This window comes from Carcharhinus amblyrhynchos, chromosome 23, assembly GCF_965287045.1.
Source record: "Carcharhinus amblyrhynchos chromosome 23, sCarAmb.v2.hapA, whole genome shotgun sequence".
NCBI classification, from domain to species: domain Eukaryota; kingdom Metazoa; phylum Chordata; class Chondrichthyes; order Carcharhiniformes; family Carcharhinidae; genus Carcharhinus; species Carcharhinus amblyrhynchos.
Window position 1 is genome coordinate 1,731,475 of NC_137346.1, and position 19,081 is coordinate 1,750,555.

At 43.7% G+C, this 19,081-nt stretch overlaps 1 protein-coding gene across 1 annotated transcript in view; it reads right to left on the reverse strand.

Moving 5' to 3' along the window:
• Positions 1-19,081, reverse strand: part of smg6 (SMG6 nonsense mediated mRNA decay factor) — a 432,770-nt gene that overhangs the window by 64,727 nt on the left and 348,962 nt on the right. The gene's annotated exons all lie outside the window — the stretch shown is intronic.

Consider the following 19,081-nt stretch of genomic DNA (forward strand, 5'->3'; position numbering starts at 1 on the left):
TGCAAGGATAATCAGTCATCCCTCAGTGCCAGCAACTGCCCAGTCAGCTGAATGCCTGGAAAAGCTCTGACTGCTTCAGATTTACCTCATGTATCAAAACAGACATGCTACACAGCACAAAGCAATGAAATAATAATCATTACAGGTCGCAAACCTAATCCCATCACAGCATCCACCTCACCCTTTTGCCTGGTCTATGTGACTTACAGCCTATCATCTGAGTTCATCCCATTGTGTGAAGAACTGCCTGGACCACCTCTTGTTAACCTGGATCCATGTGTTTGACTCTAAGAGTTGAAACTGAGATAGAAGAAGGCAAATCTGCACAGTTAAGCATCTACACATTAATATAAATTCTGGGCTGTGAACTTCCAGCCCATAAACCTGATTTCCAGTTGGTACAATGTTTGCCAACTTATGTCCATATTTTCCTCTTTAAATTTATTTTATAACCTTCTCCACCAATTTTTTCTGGGTCAACAATTGATACTGGGGAGGAACCAGAACTCAGAAGATGAAAAATGAAAACAAAGTTTAGATTTAGCAGTCAGCACCTTCAGGAACTGTATCCCAGTGAGAGTCAGCACCTTCAGGAACTGTATCCCAGTGAGAGTCAGCACCTTCAGGAACTGTATCCCAGTGAGAGTCAGCACCTTCAGGAACTGTATCCCAGTGAGAGTCAGCACCTTCAGGAACTGTATCCCAGTGAGAGTCAGCACCTTCAGGAACTGTATCCCAGTGAGAGTCAGCACCTTCAGGAACTGTATCCCAGTGAGAGTCAGCACCTTCAGGAACTGTATCCCAGTGAGAGTCAGCACCTTCAGGAACTGTATCCCAGTGAGAGTCAGCACCTTCAGGAACTGTATCCCAGTGAGAGTCAGCACCTTCAGGAACTGTATCCCAGTGAGAGTCAGCACCTTCAGGAACTGTATCCCAGTGAGAGTCAGCACCTTCAGGAACTGTATCCCAGTGAGAGTCAGCACCTTCAGGAACTGTATCCCAGTGAGAGTCAGCACCTTCAGGAACTGTATCCCAGTGAGAGTCAGCACCTTCAGGAACTGTATCCCAGTGAGAGTCAGCACCTTCAGGAACTGTATCCCAGTGAGAGTCAGCACCTTCAGGAACTGTATCCCAGTGAGAGTCAGCACCTTCAGGAACTGTATCCCAGTGAGAGTCAGCACCTTCAGGAACTGTATCCTAGTGAGAGTCAGCACCTTTTGACCTTTGGCTGCCAGCATACTGGGGCACGGGTTCTGTCCAAGTCTTAACAAGAAGATATCTGTAATCTCAAAATACTGTCTTCAAGTACAAGCACTGTCTTTAGCTTTGAGTCATGATTGTAACCTTGTGACTGCATGCAGCTTTTAATGTTAGATCAGTATTAATGCTCTAATCTAATTTTTGTCATCATTCTGTGGCAAGAGACTGGGAGCTTTCTGTCTGTTTATTTTGTTGCATCTTGGCACTCAAAAGCATGGCAATGCTTCATCACAAATACTTGCTTCTTTAAAAGGGAACTGTCCTCTGAAATGTCACCTGGTTCTCAATATTGAAGGGATTGTGAAAAATGCCTTCATAGGATGCAGGTGCTCCTCACATAGCCAGGATTAATTACTCATCCTGCACTATATCCCAGTTCCTTGGTGATGTCCTTCCCAACTCCAGTGCTTCCAGATTTTATGTTTTGAAATGTTGGTCATATTCTGATAATTCCCATGTCCCTCTTCTTGCCCGAATGTATCGAATTCCTATGTCAATGTTTCACTTGAGTTTCTGCATAGGCTCTTTCTAAAGGAGCTGTCAAGTCTGAAAACAATATTGTTTGACAGAATCACTGGTCAGATATCACCAACAACAACCACTGTACAGGAATGGGATTTATCCAGCCTGCTTCACATTTTCTTAGTTTAGATAGCTCTCTCTTTCAGTTAGCTGTTGTCCTTGGTTCAGTGGGTAGCAATTTCAGCCGATACAACAGGTTGTGGGTTCAAACCCCATTTCAAGCACGTGAGACCACAAGCCTGGGTGGCACTCTCAGCACTAGTACTGAGGGAGTGCAGCACTGTCACAGATACCATCTCCCAGATGGGACCTTAACAACCCCAAGATCATATTTGGCCTCTCATGTGGATGAAAAAGATCCCAAATCTCTACTTAAAGAGTAGAGGAGATCTCCTGGTGTCCTGGTCAATATTTATTCCTCAGTTCACACTGTTATAAGCTGCTTACTTGGGATATTTGATCTTATTGCTATAGAACATCACAGCACAGTACAGACCCTTCAGCTCTCAATGTTCTGCCGAGCTATGCCCAATCCCAAGATCAAGCTATCCCACTCCCTGTAGAACATATTCAGATAGCTATTCGCAAACTGACTGCTTTGATTTCCTGCCTGACTGCTTACTCACTGCGAATCACTTTGGAACATCCTGAGGTCATGAAAGAAACTGGTTTTTATACTTATTTCTCTGCCCTGTTCGAACTTCCCATATAACAATCATCCTTGATTAATTTGGCATTGATAGGCCTGAGGCATTCTGACCCACATTCCCACACATCTTTATAGAGGAAGTTGCATTGGATAGACTTTGTTGCCCTGTTTATAAAACGATATGTTCACACCATAATCCTTCAACAACAGTCACATTCTGAAATCTGTGCTAATCATTCCGAAAACTAATCAGATTCAAATACACAAAAACTTTTCTATATTGGCAAGATTGGATGGACATTCTCTTTTCCACCTTCTTCTGTCAGGAAAAGGATACAAAAGTCTGAGGTCACGAATCAAATGACTCAAAAACAGCATCTTCTCTGCTGCCATCAGATGTCTGAATGGACCTACTTCATATTAAGTTGATCTTTCTCTACATCTTAGCTATGACTGTAACACTACATTCTGCACTCGCTCCTTTCCTTCTCTATGAACAGTATGCTTTGTCTGTATCGTGCATAAGAAACAATACTTATCACTGCATACTAATACCTGTGACCATAATAAATCAAATCTCTCCAACCATACTGCCTGACCTGCTGAGTACTTGCAGCATTTTCTTTTAATTTCAGATTTATCAGCTTTATTCCGCTCTGGCACTTATTTCATTAGCACCAGGTAAGAGTCACTGACCTGGGATAACTGGTTTATAATATTCCCAACAGAAGTTCAGGTCATTCTACTACTCAGCATCCACTTTCAGCCCTAAATCCGGACAAATGTGAGGTAATGCATTTTGGAAGGTTAATACAGATAGGAAATATAAAATAAATGGCAGAACACTTAGGAGTATGGATAGGCAAAGGGATCTGGGTGTACAGGTACACAGGTCACTGACAGTGGCAATGCAGATGGAGAAGATAGTCAAGAAGGCATATGGCATGCTTGCCTTCATTGGCCAGGATATTGAGTTTACAAATTGGCAAGTCATGTTGCAGCTATATAGAATCTTGGTTAGGCTGCACTTGGAATATAGTGTTCAATTCTAGTTGCCACACTACGAGAAGGATGTGCAGGCTTTGAGGATGGTACATAAAAGATTTATCAGGATGTTGCCTGGTATGGAGGGCATGAGCTTTGAGAGGTTGGAGAATCTTGGTTTGTTCTCACTGGAGCGACAGAGGTTGAGGGGAGACCTGATAGAAGTCTACAAGATTATGAGAGGCATGGACAGAGTGGATAGTCAGAAGCTTTTTCCCAGGGTGGAAGAGTCAGTTACTAGGGGGCACAGGTTTAAGGTGCGAGGGGCAAGGTTTAAAGGAGATGTACGAGGCAGAGTTTTTACACAGAGAGTGGTGGGTGCCTGGAACTCGTTGTTGGGGGAGGGAGTGGAAGCGGATACAGTAGTGACTTTTAAGGGGTGTCTTGACAAATACATGAATAGGATGGGAATAGAAGAATATGGTTCCCGGAAGGGTAGGGGGTTTTAGTTCAGTCAGGCAGCATGGTCGGTGCAGACTTGGAGGGCCGAAGGTCCTGTTCCTGTGCTGGAATTTTCTTTGTTCTAAAATGTGCCCCTCCAATTCAGGCCTCTTGCACATCTCCAATATTAATTGCTCTATCACTTTGCCTTCAGCTGTCTGGGCCCAAACTCTGGAAACCCCTGTGTAAAGCACTCTGTCTGCCTGGGCCCTGTCTCTGGACTTGTTTCCCAATGTGAGTCAGCACCTTCAGGAACTGCCCCCCCCGCCCCCCCCCCCCCGCCCCGCCCCTCCTTCCCAGTGAGTGTCAGCATCTTCAGTACAGGAGGGGAGAAAATTGTAAAGAAAATGAAGGCTGTTACCGGGTTTGACACGGTTGGGCGGCGGTTTGTGTTTTACTGGCGACATGGCAGTGGTGACATCATTTCCGTGCATGTGACGGTTGGCATCACTTGAGGGTAAACTGCCAATTCTCAGCCAGGCCACCAGATGGAGTGCCATGTTGATGTAAGGTGCTTCCTTCTGGAAGTGGGTTGTGGGGGTAGGGAGAGGAGCGGGGAAGGGGCATGCATCTGGCTAGCATCATTCAATTCTCACTTCCTGCCAACTAGTCATGGATGGAGTCACTGATGAGAAGTGGAAAATGTGCAACCCAGGCCTGTCACAGCTGGAGTACGGGAGGGTGAGGGGGTGAGAAAAGGATGTGGATCAAGGGGGAAATGTAAGAAACTACATGTGTGGAGATTTCCATCAACCCAGAATTCAACTGTTTCTCAAGAGTACTGATTATGATTGAACAACAGAACCTTTAGTCAGAATCATAGCAGTGTTAGTTCTGAGCCAGCACAATCCACATGTGCATCCTCTAGCCAGCTATAGGATCTTACACACATGGTTAGAGTTATGAGTTTTTCCTCACTAGTTAAACGCTCTATACTCAGGCTGCATTGTGCCCTGGTGTTATGCCAGAACATTGTTCTGTGTCACTTTTTGTGATGTCAGCTGTGCCAGGTGAGGTACGGAAAGGTCCTTGAGAAGAAGTGGCTGGCTGTGTAAGAGGGAATATTTCCTGGGGCAATTTCCATTCTCCGCTGCATACAATCCAGTAACAGGTTCATCATGAGAAGCTCAGAACTATCTTTCTTTCAATCAATGGAGAGTTGGCAAGAAAATAGAGGGATCCAGGAGATCAGGCATGCTCATACTGAATGGCACTGCAGGTTTTAAGGTTCTTAAGATCTACTCCTGTTTCTATTCTTATGTTCTCCAGTGGAAACACTTTGGCATCCAACTTACAGAGGTTTAAAATATTTTTGAAGTGGTACTTACAGAAATAACATTCTAGTATTCTCTTAGCCATTCACCTCCCTCATTGTCTATTTGTACTAGATTGAGAACCAGAAATCTTCTCCCACCACCTATCAGCTGGTGCCAGCAATATCAAGCTGTATGGTACAAAGAAACATGGACCATGAAGGCTCCAGTTCACTGCAGGTGATCTTAGCTGGTTCTGGTATTGCTGCTTATCAGAGTGCTGACCCTGGCACCAACATTAACCTTCACAGAAAAGAAAGTTTTCTCCTCCAAATCATTTTCCAGAAATCCTTGTTGGAATTGTGTTGGTTCTGTCCAGGGGGAGAGGTACTCAGCTGTGACACCATTTCTTGTGAAGCAGTTACACTGGCACTTACTGCTCAAGCTCCCAGGCTGCTGGAAATTATCATCAAAGATGTGCAGGCAAACTGGGCTACCTTGAAAGAGGAGATAGCTCGGGTACATTGAGGTATATTCCCAAACGGCTAAAGTAGGACAAATGTCAGGTGTTCCCTGGACGATGAAGCTGTAAGAACATTGAACATTACAGTGCTCTCAATGTTGGGCTGATCTGTGAAACCAATCTAAAGCCCATCTAACCTACGCTATTCCAATACCATCCATATGTTTATCCAATGACCATTGAAATGCCCTTAATGTTGGAGAGTATAAGGGTGCCAATAGAAAGGGCTGGTCTAATTTGGGATCTAAAAGTGGATTTAGACATGAAGGCAGAGAGCATGGCTGAGATAGTAAATGAGTACTTTCCATCTGTTTTTACCAAAAGAAAAAATATTGCTAAAGTTAGGGAAAGGTGAGATAGTTGAGACCTTGGATGGGATATAAATTGATAAAGAGCAAATATTAGAAAGTGGGCTCCATTTAGAATTGATAAATCACAGGTCTGGGTGAAATGTATCCAAGGATACCAAGGGAAGTAAAAGCGGAAACTCTGGAGGCACTGGTAATAATCTTCGAATCTTCCTTTGGTACAGAGATAATGCCAAAGGGTGGAGAATTGTTCACAAAAGAGTGTCAGGATAAACCCAGCAATTACAGTCCAGGCAGGTTAATCTTGGTGATGGGAAAACTTTAGGAATAATAATCCAGCAAAACTAATAGTCACTTGGACAAGTATGGATTAATGAGGAGGCGCTGGCCTAGTGGTATTATTGCTAGACTATTAATGCAGAAATTCAGCTAATGTTCTGGGGACTTGGGTTCAGATCCCGCCGTGGTAGATGGTGGAATTTAAATTCAATAAAAAAAAATCTGGAAGTAAGAATCTACTGATGACCTGAAACCATTGTCAATTGTCAGATAAATCCATCTGATTCACTAATGTTCTTTAGGGAAGGAAATCTGCCATCTTTACCTGGTCTGGCCTACATGTGACTCCGGAGCCACAGCAATGTGGTTGACTGCCCTCCAAGGGCAGCTAGGAATGGGCACTAAATGCTGGCCAGCCAGCGATTCTCATGTCCCACAAATGAATAAAAAAAATTAAGGAAAACCAGCGTGGATTTGTTAAAGTCAAATCTAATTTGATTGAGTTTTTTGATTAAATTATAGAGATGGCTGATGAGGACAATGTGTTCAATGTGGTGTATGTGGACTTCCAAAGGGCATTCAGGGTGGCACAGCGGTTAACACTGTTGCCTCACAGCGCCAGGGATCCGGGTTCGATTTCAGACTTGGGTGACTGTCTATGTGGAGTTTGCACGTTCCTCATGCGTCTGCGTGGGTTTCCTCCGGGTGCTCCAGTTTCCTCCCACATTCCAAAGATGTGTGGGTTAGGTTGATTCACCATGTGTCAGGAGGACTAGTACGGTAAGTGTATGGGTTTATGGGGATGGGGCCTGGGTGGGAATGTTGTTGGTGTAGGCTTGATAGGCCAAATGCTCTGCAGGGATTCTATGATTTGATAAAGTGCCATATAACAAGCTGGTCAGAAAAGTGGTGGAAGGTGGTAATGGACTTCAAAAGGACATGGATCAGCTGGTGGAGTGAGCAGCCACAAGTCAGATAACATTTAATACAGAGAAGAATGAAACTTTGGTAAGAAAAGTAAGGAGAGACAGCATGAAGTTAAGGTACAATTCTAAAGGGATGCAAGAACAGGGTTGTAGGTGCACAAATTGTTCAAGGTGACAGGGCAGGTTGAGATGGTTGTCAAAAAGACAAATGAGATCCTGGGTTTTACAAATAGAGGCATAGAGTATAAAAATGAGGAAATTATCATGAACTTTTATAAATGACCAGTTTGACCTAAACTGAAGATTTGTGCCCAATTCTGGGTACTTCACCTTAGGAAGATTGTGAAGACAGAAATATACATAGAAACTAGAAGCAGGAGGAGCCATTTGGCCCTTCGAGCCTGCTCCGCCATTCATTTTAATCATGGCTGATCATCAAATTCAATATCCTGATTTTCCCTTCCCCCCATATCTCTTGATCCCTTTAGCCCCAAGAGCTATATCTAATTTCTTCTTGAAATCACACATTGTTTTGACCTCAACTACATTCTGTGGTAGTGAATTCCACTCATTCACCACCCTCTGGATGAAGACATTAGACAGAGTGCAAGAGCGATTGATGAGAATGCTTTTATGGACAAGACACTTAAGTTATCCAGATAGCTGGGATTGTCCTCTTTGGAGAAAACATGAGGGGGAGATTTACTAAATGTATCAAAAGTCATCATCCCATTAGTGAATGGACTGAGATTGCGAAGACACTGTTATCAAACCAATGGCAAAAGAACCAGGGCAACCTGAGGAAAAATAGTTTTGAATGCAGCAAATGGTAATGCAGCAAATGAACTGCCTGAGGGTTTGGTGGAGACAGACTCAACTGTGGGAATTGGATAACAGAAGAGTTAAGATTTGCATGGTTACGGGGAAAGAGATTAGCCAAGTTGTTCTTGTAGAGAGCCAGAAGGACTCTGCAGGCTGAATGGCCAGCTCCTGTACTGTAACTATTGCATGTTTCTATACTACTTGGCGTCACTTTCAGTGACCAAGTTACTTCCACCTCGTGTACATTTCAATTATTTTAAGGATTTGCCTTTTTGAATGCAAAGTGCTCAATTTTAAATGGGTTTTACTGCAATAATAAAGAAAATGTGTCCAAGTATTTGTTACTCAATTGGTTGGACACTCGTGAATCTTTCTCTCTCGTCTGTAGATAGTCAAAGGAGAAATCGTTGGCATTTGCTTCTCTCTCATGTTGAAACTGAGGCCAATTGGAGCGTTAAACATTGTCAATACTCTCTTATTTGATATCTTCCTTCCCAAGGGAATAATGTACCTTCCTTTCAGCTGCTATTGACCTTAAAAACCAGGAGCAGGCATTTACAGCCCCTCCTGCCAGTGAGATCTCTCTGTTCCCCCCCTGCCAAGGTCAATGGACTTTAGAATGGCTACAACGGGGCAGTAAAATCCTGTCCCAGACATACATATTTTTATAAAAGCCTTCACTTATGTATAAGATGTGGCCAGGACTGGATTCCTAGTGGAATTGCTTTTCCTTGACTGATGGCTGCCCTTCAGCCAAGGCCCCACATGCAGGTCAGAGCAAAATATCTCTCGGCAGAACTCGAAGATTAGCAAAGAATTCTTAAACTTGTGGAGGACCCAGTCAGGTTGCAGTTGGAATGTTGTGTGCTATTTTGACATTATAGGATGGACATAAAAACACTGAACAAGACCGGCAGAACTTCTCAAACCAGGGATATGGGGTTAGAGTTAGGAAGCGAGAAACGAGAACTCCTTGCTCTGAAGCAGAGAAGGAACGAAGTGAAATGGTCTTCAAAGTTCTGACAAAGGAAACAGTGATTTCTACTAATTGGTGAGATGGCACAAATTCAAGATCTGAAGAGTTCAGAAAAAAACCATTACACAGAGGGTGGTCAGAATGTGTAAATCTCTCTCACAAACCATGCGCTAATATCAAACAGAAAGTCAGGAATGATCTGTGCTGGGAACATCCAGTTTTCAAACGTGGGAGGGCAGGGCTGCTACCAAGGAGGCAGAGCCCATAAATCACTTTATATTGAAATCAGTTGTTTGAAAAGGGGAATATTAGAAGATAAGGAGAATGAGCAGGAGACTGGGATTAGACCAGGGGAAACTCATTGGTGCACATTTGTTCTGCTAAATGGCCTATTTCTGAGCTGTAACAGTAGTCCTGACCAACGCTCCTAATGACAGATTCGACAGTTTGAGTGGCCATTCATTTCTTATTGAATGAGGTCATTAATGTACTTACTTTAATGTATATTAAGCTTGTTCCCTTTTGTGCTACATGAAGGGCACAGAAAGCTGGTCTAGAGGGAGGTTAGCATTAAAGGAACATGAGTAACCTTCCCTTCTGCTTAATCAATCCCACCTCCAGCTATAGAATGCCACTGATGAGCACCAGCCCTGAGAAATACTAGCGAAGCAAAAGCAAATATCATGGATAACAAAAACCTGAGATAAAGATTGAAATGCTGGACATTTAGTGCTCAGATATAAAGGTTTCATCTATATTGCTTACAATCTTACATACCATTGTGTCACTGGCAAACTTGGATATTTAGAGACAGTACACAGAGGGAGAGAGGGGATGATGGTGAAGAGAGCTTGGTGAGGTTACAGGGCAAACCTTTTAGTGCTGAAATGAGGAGAAATTTCTTCAGCCAGGCAGTGGTCAGCCTATGGAATTCACCACCACAGAAAGCAGTTGAGGCCAAAACACTGGATGTTTCAAGAAGGAGTTAAACAGAGCACTTGGGGCACAGGGGATCAAAGGGTATGGGGGGAATGTGGGATCAGGTTATTGAGTTGGATGATCAGCCATGATCAAAATGAATGGTGGAGCAGGCTCAAAGGGCCGAATGGCCTCCTCCCTGTTCCTGGTTTCTTTGTTTCCACGTCATTGCTATATCTGTGATGTCACCAAGGGCAACGTATCAGTGATTCGATTTATTATTGACAGATGTATTGGATTACAGTGAAAACTATTGTTTCTTGCGCGCTATACAAAGCATATCTTTCATAGAGTACATAGAGGAGAAGGAAAGGAGATGGTGCAGAATACAGTGTTACAGTCATAGCTTGGGCGTCAAGAAAGATCAACTTAATATAAGGTAGGTCCATTTAAAAGTCTGATGGCAGTAGGGAAGAAACTGTTCGAGTCAGTTGGTACATGATCTTAGACTTTTGTATCATTTTCCCGACAGACGAAGTGTGAAATAGGGGAGGCACAAAGAGATCTTGGGGAACACCGAAGATCAGGAAGAGAAGCCATTTTCTCTGGCTACCATCAGCTAGATTAAATCGGAATGAGGCAAGTGCAGTAGTACCCAACTGGACTACAATACACAGGCGGCATGGCGGCACAGTGGTTAGCACTGCTACCTCACAGCGCCAGGGACCCAGGTTCAATTCCTAGCTTAGGTTACTGTCTATGTGGAATCTGCATGTTCTTCCCATGTCTGTATGGGTTTCCTCCCACAGTCCAAAGATGTGCAGGTCAGGTTGATTGGCCATGATAAATTGCCACTTATTGTCAGGGGACTAACAGGGTAAATACGTGGGGCTATTGGAGATAGGGGCTGGGTAGGATTAAGGTCAATGCAGATCTGATGTACTGTATGGATTCTAGGTATTGGAGGTATCTAATCACAAACCGCAGTCCGATGTTTCATGTCCTCCACAAACATTACAGCCTAAATAATGGAAAAACAACAAATCGGTTTTCAATACATTTATAACCAAAATAGTAAGTGTGACATTCACAGTATGTCACTGACAGCAGCTGATGTGGAGGGGTTTTAACCAGTCAGATGAAAGCAATTTTGTGCCATTTAAAATGATTAACAAATAAAATTAGTTTGATCTTTTGGTAAAGGGTACACATGCGAATGTTATAATCCCGTCTTGTCTCTTTACAGATGCTTACTAACCTGTCATGTAGTTCTAACGTTTTTGCTTCTTTAATTGTGGCGTTTCCTGCTGCCCAGACAGCGAAGGGTTAATTCCTTCACCTTGCAGTAATTTGCTGTTTTTTTCTGAACCCTACAGTTTTGTATCTGAGACCAAAACTCAAAGTGAGTCTGAGCAATGGAAAATTTCCAAAGTTGGACAATCATTTGTGAATGAGGTGTAGAAACATACCCTGCAGTGGTGAGAGGGTTAAGAGGCAGGTCAGGAGTGAAAATGTTGCAGTCAGTCTGCGGAGTTGCTGCCTACCCATTTTCCCAGTTTCACCCCATTGCAGTCTGGCAGCCAAGAGGCTGTTGTGCAGCTTGTCACGTCCCATTAGCAGTCTGCGCCGTGTGGTGCGCAGGACACAGGATGCACACAGCAAGGCCGTGGGGAAGGTGTGCCAAGTCCCATACAGCGGCTGGTGGAAGTGAACTCCAGCTTTCGACTGATTTATATAGAGCTGCAGGGTTCACAAGCCGGGGAGATTTATTTGTGTTTGTGTATGGAGAGTCTGTAGAAGCTCCTCTTGGGGTTGCTGTGTGCTTTGCAAAGCTTTACTGGCAGACTGCCCATATAGAAACCCTCTAGAGGTTACGAAGGGTGTCAGCTAAACTTCAAACTTTTCTTTCTCTCTCTCACTGGAGCTGTGACCACCTGTTTCTGATGCTATCAGTATAAGCCTCCAGGCCAGACGCAGGTCACAACTGCCACAGGAAAGGAAACAGTGATGAGGAAAAGGGGGGAGCTTGCAACTACCACCCATTATTCTGAGCATGGCCTCCCTGCCCCGTCCTCTGGGTTGTTTTATTCACGTATTGGCTTACTCACATCCTAAGCCTGAACGTGACCCTCTAATTGAATCCAAAACTCAATGAACTGACTTTGTATTTCCCACCTAATCCCAGATTCAGCAAGCGCTTCCTCTGCCCCGTGTATTTTTAGAAAAAGCCTACACAACACAAGAATTTAATTATAAATAACATTCCCAGTCAGAAAACAACTTAATGTTGTCTCCTGGGATCCAGGTTTCACACGTCAGGTGAAGGTTCCTAAATAACATTTTTGCTTTCCTGCACTCACTCACCTGGCTTTAGAATCTCTGTATATTTAGAAAGCAATGGACTTCCTTTCCACACATGTTGTGCACACAGAACTTCAGCGTGGTGTATGTTGGTTGAGAACTTGCCAACTGGTCACTATCTGAAACTGTTCTTTAACACTGAATAGAGTTTATTTAAAATGTGTATTCTGAGTGAATGACAGGGATAACCGTTCTCAGTTGGATCAGAGCTAAGTACATTGCTAAGCATCCAGCCAAACTCTGCTGCCACTTTGCCCATGGCACAATCATAATTTCCCTCCCTCCGGTTATCAATGCTTCTCTACTCCACAAGCGTGATATCTGCAGAGCAGCAACGTTACTGAAGAGGAGAGGGAACAGGCAAGAGTTCATTATGTGATGTCAATCAGCTTTCAGAATGAGTACTAAGCCTCAGGGTAACAGTTTTTACGCTGAACACCAATTCTTCCTCACCATTCAACAGCCAAATCTCCACAACACTAATCTCACTGCCACACCCCTCCCACTGACTCTATCGTCACAGCTCTCCTGCCCATCTCCACTCATCGCCGACTACACATTGATGATGGTGGACATCTCTTCCCCTTTTCTCCCTCTATGTCCCAATCTCCTCCCTCATTCTGCAACCCCAGCCTTCTCCCTCCCTCAGTGACCCCAGTCCCATTCCCTCCCTGCATTCCCAACCCCTCAGACCCTCTCCCTCCCTCAGTGCCCCCAGACGCTCTCCCTCCCTGCATTCCCAAGCCCTCTCCCTCTACTTGCCCACTCAGCTCCCTCTCCCTCCCTCAGTGCCCCTGACTCTCTTACTCCCACCTTCTGCACCTTCAGTTCCCTCTCACACCCGAAGCAGCCCGAGCCTCCACTCCCTCCTCCTGCTTTCCAAACCCTCTCCCTCCCATGATATCCCTCACTCATGCTGTGCCATCTGTTCCCCCCTCTCTGCTCTATATCAACAGCCTTTCTCTCTTATTGCACTACCACCCATCCTCTCACACACACACATGGTCTTACAAGCTCCTTCCCCCCAGTTGCTACTTTCTCCACCATTCTGTTTATCTCACAAGTGGCTTGGATCCCAGAGTGAACTGTGTCTGTCCCAATCTCCCACTGGTACGAATGATCTCAAATGAAAACAGGATTACTCCCGCTGCGGCAGTAACAGATCCAGGATTACTCCCACTGCCGCAGTAACAGATCCAGGGTTACTCCCACTGCCGCAGTAACAGATCCAGGGTTACTCCCACTGCCGCAGTAACAGATCCAGGGTTACTCCCACTGCCGCAGTAACAGATCCAGGGTTACTCCCACTGCCGCAGTAACAGATCCAGGATTACTCCCACTGCCGCAGTAACAGATCCAGGATTACTCCCACTGCCGCAGTAACAGATCCAGGATTACTCCCACTGCCGCAGTAACAGATCCAGGATTACTCCCACTGCCGCAGTAACAGATCCAGGATTACTCCCACTGCCGCAGTAACAGATCCAGGATTACTCCCACTGCCGCAGTAACAGATCCAGGATTACTCTGACTGCCGCAGTAACAGATCCAGGATTACTCCCACTGCTGCAGTAACAGATCCAGGATTACACAGACAGTGCTGCCTCAGAGTGAAAGAGTGTTGTACGATAGCTGAGCAGTTATACTGAGGTCAGTAGCAGCTACCTCACAATCTGCTGATACATGTTATAGGATTAGAATAGATAGCCACTGAAGAACTGGGTCTGCATCAGAACTGAGTGGTCAGATATCCTCTCTCTGTATTGTAATCTCAATGATCCTATGCATTCCCTGATTGGGTAGTGCAATTATGAGTTACATATAAAGTGCCTACTTGAAGAAATACTTCCACAACAAACTGCTCCAAAGATTTTTTTACCTAATTAAAATCTGCATATTGAAAACCACTGTGTTTAAACATCATATGGTCATAAGATATCCAAGTGGCAGGAGATCAAATATGGAGACAGATCAACTAAATCAGAAAGCTAGCCACATAATCAGTTATTAACCTAACAGGTTCCTCAATCATCATCATTACTGCAAAATGGCTTAGGGAGTTCACAGTGGAATATAGTAGCTGGGCGTGACAACTAGAAGTACAATCCCACTGCACAACACTGGAACATGGTCTTAGCATTGCTGGCTACCCTTTGGGAGGAGGGCAAACTTAAGTGAGCCGAAACAAAGGACGCATTTTATTACCTATTCCTTGGGGTAGCCTCTCGCTGTTGGAACTATTACACTATTTCCATTTCTCTAATGCTTCTGTCCAATGCCTGATAGGGATGATCTTTTGTATCATCTAACAATCTCCCAGTTCTCCATGAAGAGATCACAAGGAGGCACAGTGGCATAGTGGGTTAGTGCTGCTGCCTCACAGCACCAATGGCCCAGGTTCAATTCCTGGTTTGGATCACTGTCTGTTTGGAGTTTGCACATTTTCCCTCGGTCTGTGAGTGTTTCCTCCAGGTGCTCTGGCTTCTTCCCACAGTCCAAAAGATGTGCTGGTTAGATGAACTGGCCATGCTAAATTCTCCCTCAGTATACCTGAACAGATGCTGAAGTGTGTGACTAGAGGATTTTCACAGTAACTTCATTGCAGTGTTAACGTAAGCCTACTTGTGACACTAATAAATATTTACCAGCTATTTGAACAATTCTTGTTTCTGTCTGAGAATGCCTGTTTATTCCCCTTGCTATTAACTTTCTTCTAATATTGAAATGTTTTGTTGAAATTCCACACCAACCTCAGAATTACCTCCACTCTCAAGATTAGTGGAAAATCAAATTGTTGTGCTCAAACAAATATAATTTGCACCAAAACAAAACTCCAGCATCTTTTAAAGGTTGTTGTCTGCAGTCCCCATTGCTGGAATCCTCCATCAGAGATCTGGGGCTGCAGTGACATTTGATGTCAGGAATGAGACGCCGCTCAACAATTGTCAAACCCCAGTCACTGATCCTAGCTCCTTCCCTGGCTGCTCACAGAAGTGGAGGTCCACATCATTTCTAACCCCGAGGTGATCAAAACCTTACAGACTTCCATATCTGTAACATGACCTGTCTAAATACCTCACTCCTACATCACTGAATCCCGCCAAAACCTGCCAATCGGCCGACTTCACTTCCTCCCACCATCAATGAATCCTTCATTTACCCATATTTCTATCCTGCACCCCCATACTGAATCATTCATCATCTTCCCACAACCTTATCTCAATACCCTCACCAACAAATCCTTCATCCCTATGTCACTGAGGTGGTGACATAGTGGTATCGTCCCAGGGGATACTCTGGAGACCAGGTTCAAATCCCACCATGGCAGATGATGACATTTGAATTCAAGAAAAATCTGGAATTAAAATTCGAATGACGACTATGAAACACTTGTCAATTGTCATAAAAACCTGTCTGGGTCACTAACTTCCTTCAGGGACATTTGACCCACAGCAATGTGGTTGACTTTTAACTGCCCTCTGTAATGGCCTAGCAAGCCAGTTAGTTCAAGGGGTGGGCAACAAATGCTGGCCCAGCCAGCGCCATACACAGTCCGTGTACGAATGAAAAAAACTCCTTAATTAATTAGACTATTATCCACACCAACACTTTGATTTCTCCATAAATTCAGGACCTTAGTCTCAGAATCAACTACATTACTTCCCATCTTGATGAAGAATTAAATCAGATTACCGACACTCATTCCCAAGGGACATGGCGCAATTAGATTGCCAATCATTCCCCTCTCATAACACAATACCGAGTCGAGGGTGTCCTGTTCTGTCGTTGGTTCCTCAATGTATTTGTCCAGAAAACCATTCTGTACGCCAGGAATTCCTTCTCTATGGTAATGTTATTTACCTGATTTGCCCAAACTATACATCTACCAGTAAACATTACCCCATTTGCGTTCCCCATCCATCCAAATGCTTTTACTAATGTGCAGGAGATGGAAATCTCAGCTGGTGTGCGATATTTCCCATACTTTGCACCTAGGAAATTGAAAGTGTTTCAATGGGCTGCAACAAAAAGTACCTCCAATGCTATGACAGGAATCTCATGTAATTACTAGGCCTCAATCACATACTCCAGACTATCACTCAGACTGAGGACACAGAAAATGAACCCAATGTTCAGCCGATACACTGCCCAGACCCTCAACAGAGTCTGTACAGACAGCTCAACTCAATGGCAATTGGAGCCTGACCAGGCAGGGTGTATATTCCTCAAAGGAAATTCAAGAGTCAAGGACAAAGATGTGCTGGACAGCAGCTCTGTTTGTTGAGACCCCAGGTAGCTGTACCCCTTTCCCTCCCTCCAGCCCCCTCATCTTTAGGGATGATAAATAAACATCTGGAAGCTGATCTGGTAAAGTGGCCATTATAAATTGAGACAAAGGTTCAGATATTGACACAGTAAAGATCCCCATTGTGGGGACCAAATAACACTGCTATTGAAACTGGTCAAACTGTACCAAACTTGGCAGGAACAAATTATAATTAACTACAGGCTCCAAAACTTTTTTTATATTGTGCTTGTCTTTGCAGAGAATTATGCCCCAAAACTTTGCATAGCCCAAGAGGATTTTATTTCTTTAACAAAAATTTGATAGAAAATCATTTAAAAAGCACAGAACTGGTAATCTAATGTGGAGTCGCAAAGCTTTTAAATCCATATTATGTGACTGAATGATCATAAGAGAAGACTTTATGACTCTCCCTTATCTAAGTGAATTGGATTAGTCTCACATACAGTGTGTAGAATCTCACTTTGAGTTCCACTCACAAATCTATCTCTGCATCCATCCAGCTTCGAGGGCCTTTGAATGATTTTTCAGGTCTCAACAAATTTATAATTGAAACAATATCATTGTAATTGAATGAAAATTAGTTGCAAAGAAATGCCAATGAGTCTACACTGCACAAAATAAATATTTCACTGTGAAATGAGAAATCCTGACAGATATGCTTACAAACCTTTTATCTGATTTTATATTCATTCAGGAATGTGTATTGGAAAGTGTTATTGTACTCTTATAGGTTTAAAAGTAAGATAATCTCTAGTTGCACTTCATGCTCAATTACCTGGATTAAATGCACTTTCACATTTTAAATTCTAATGCACTTAATTTCGATGATGGAATCTGACAACACATAAGGCCATTCAGCCCAGCAAGTTAGCTCTTTGAATGAACTACCCAATTAGACCCATACTACATGCTTTTCCCCCACAGCCCTGTAAATGTTTCCTTTTCATGTACCCAGTTCCATTTTGAAAGTTATCATTGAATCTGCTCCCATCGCCCTTTCAGGCAGCACATTCCTGTTCACAACAACTCGCTGTGGAAAATAATGGTCCGCATCTCCCTTCTGGTTCTATGTATCCCATGTTCCTAAGGGTACAGACTGCCAAATGCAGAGTGCCAAATCAAATTACAATGCAAAAGAGGAGTTGACGGTATGATCAAAGCAAAACATTAAGTAAAAGACAGCACGGGCGAGGACTATGTCATGAGTGGATTGTTAAATGATTTTTTTGGCCTCTGTATTGATTAGTGCTGGCAATGTTGCTGCTCCTGGTGATGTGGCTGAATCAGAAGTGGATACAGCTGAAATTCCAGCTATCGTGAACAAATTGGGACAGAGACTGAGGGGGAGACAGAGAGAATGCCGCTGTAAATTCTAAGAGGAGTGAGAGCATAGAAGCAATACTATGGGGGAAAATTTGGAAGGTGTCTTTGTTAATATAAAGTTGGATGGGCAGTTTCTGCTGTGTTGGTGTGTCCAGTTCTGAGAATAAGCAGCAAAAGTCACCAACCAGGCAGCTCATTGGCACGAGGTCAGTGACCAATCCCCTGGGTAATAACATCAGTAAAATTTGTGCCTGATCCATGGGAACTCAGTTAAAACTTACCCCAATTTACAAAATTTTAATACTTATAAAGTTGAAATGAATGGACCTGGAATATCTTTAGTAAGAAAGTACTTCAGCCTGCTTTACAAGAGATGATTCCGGATGATAAAGGAAAAATGTAATGAATAAAAGCAGTAAGGCTTCACATAAGAACATAAGAAATAGGAGCAGGAGTAGGCCATCTAGCCCTTCGAGCCTGCCCCGCCATTCAATAAGATCATGGCTGATCTGTCGTGGCTCAGTTCCACTTTCCTGCCCTCTCCCCATAACCCTTAATCCCCTCGCTTATCAAAAACCCATCAACCCGCGTCTTAAAAATATTTAGCGAGGCAGCCTCCACCACTTCAACGGGCAGGGAATTCCAGAGATTCACCACCCTTTCAGTGAAGAAGTTCCTCCTCAACTCCGTTCTAAACCACCCCCCCCCTTTATCTTGAGGCTGTGCCCCCTAGTTCTACTGTCCTTTCTGAGCGGGAAGAGTCTCTCCACCTCTATCCTATCCATCCCATTCATCATCTTATACGTCTCAATGAGATCTCCCTTCATTCTTCTAAACTCTAACGAGTACAAGCCTAGTTTATTCAGCCTCTCCTCATAGCTCAACCCCCTCAACTCCGGTATCAGCCTAGTAAACCTCCTCTGCACTCCCTCCAAGGCCAAATAACAATAACTAGGAATTCCTTGAGGATGCAAGGTTATTGTAATCGTGTCATGTTGTGTGCCTATATCCTCAAAAATCTTTTGTTGAGGCCCGACACAAAAGATTTACAACTAAAGTAAAAGTTCATGGAATGAAGGAGGTCGCTGTAAACTGGATAATTACTTGCCCAGATAATGGGAAATAATATATTCAAACTAGAAGGACTCATTTGACAAACTGTACTAA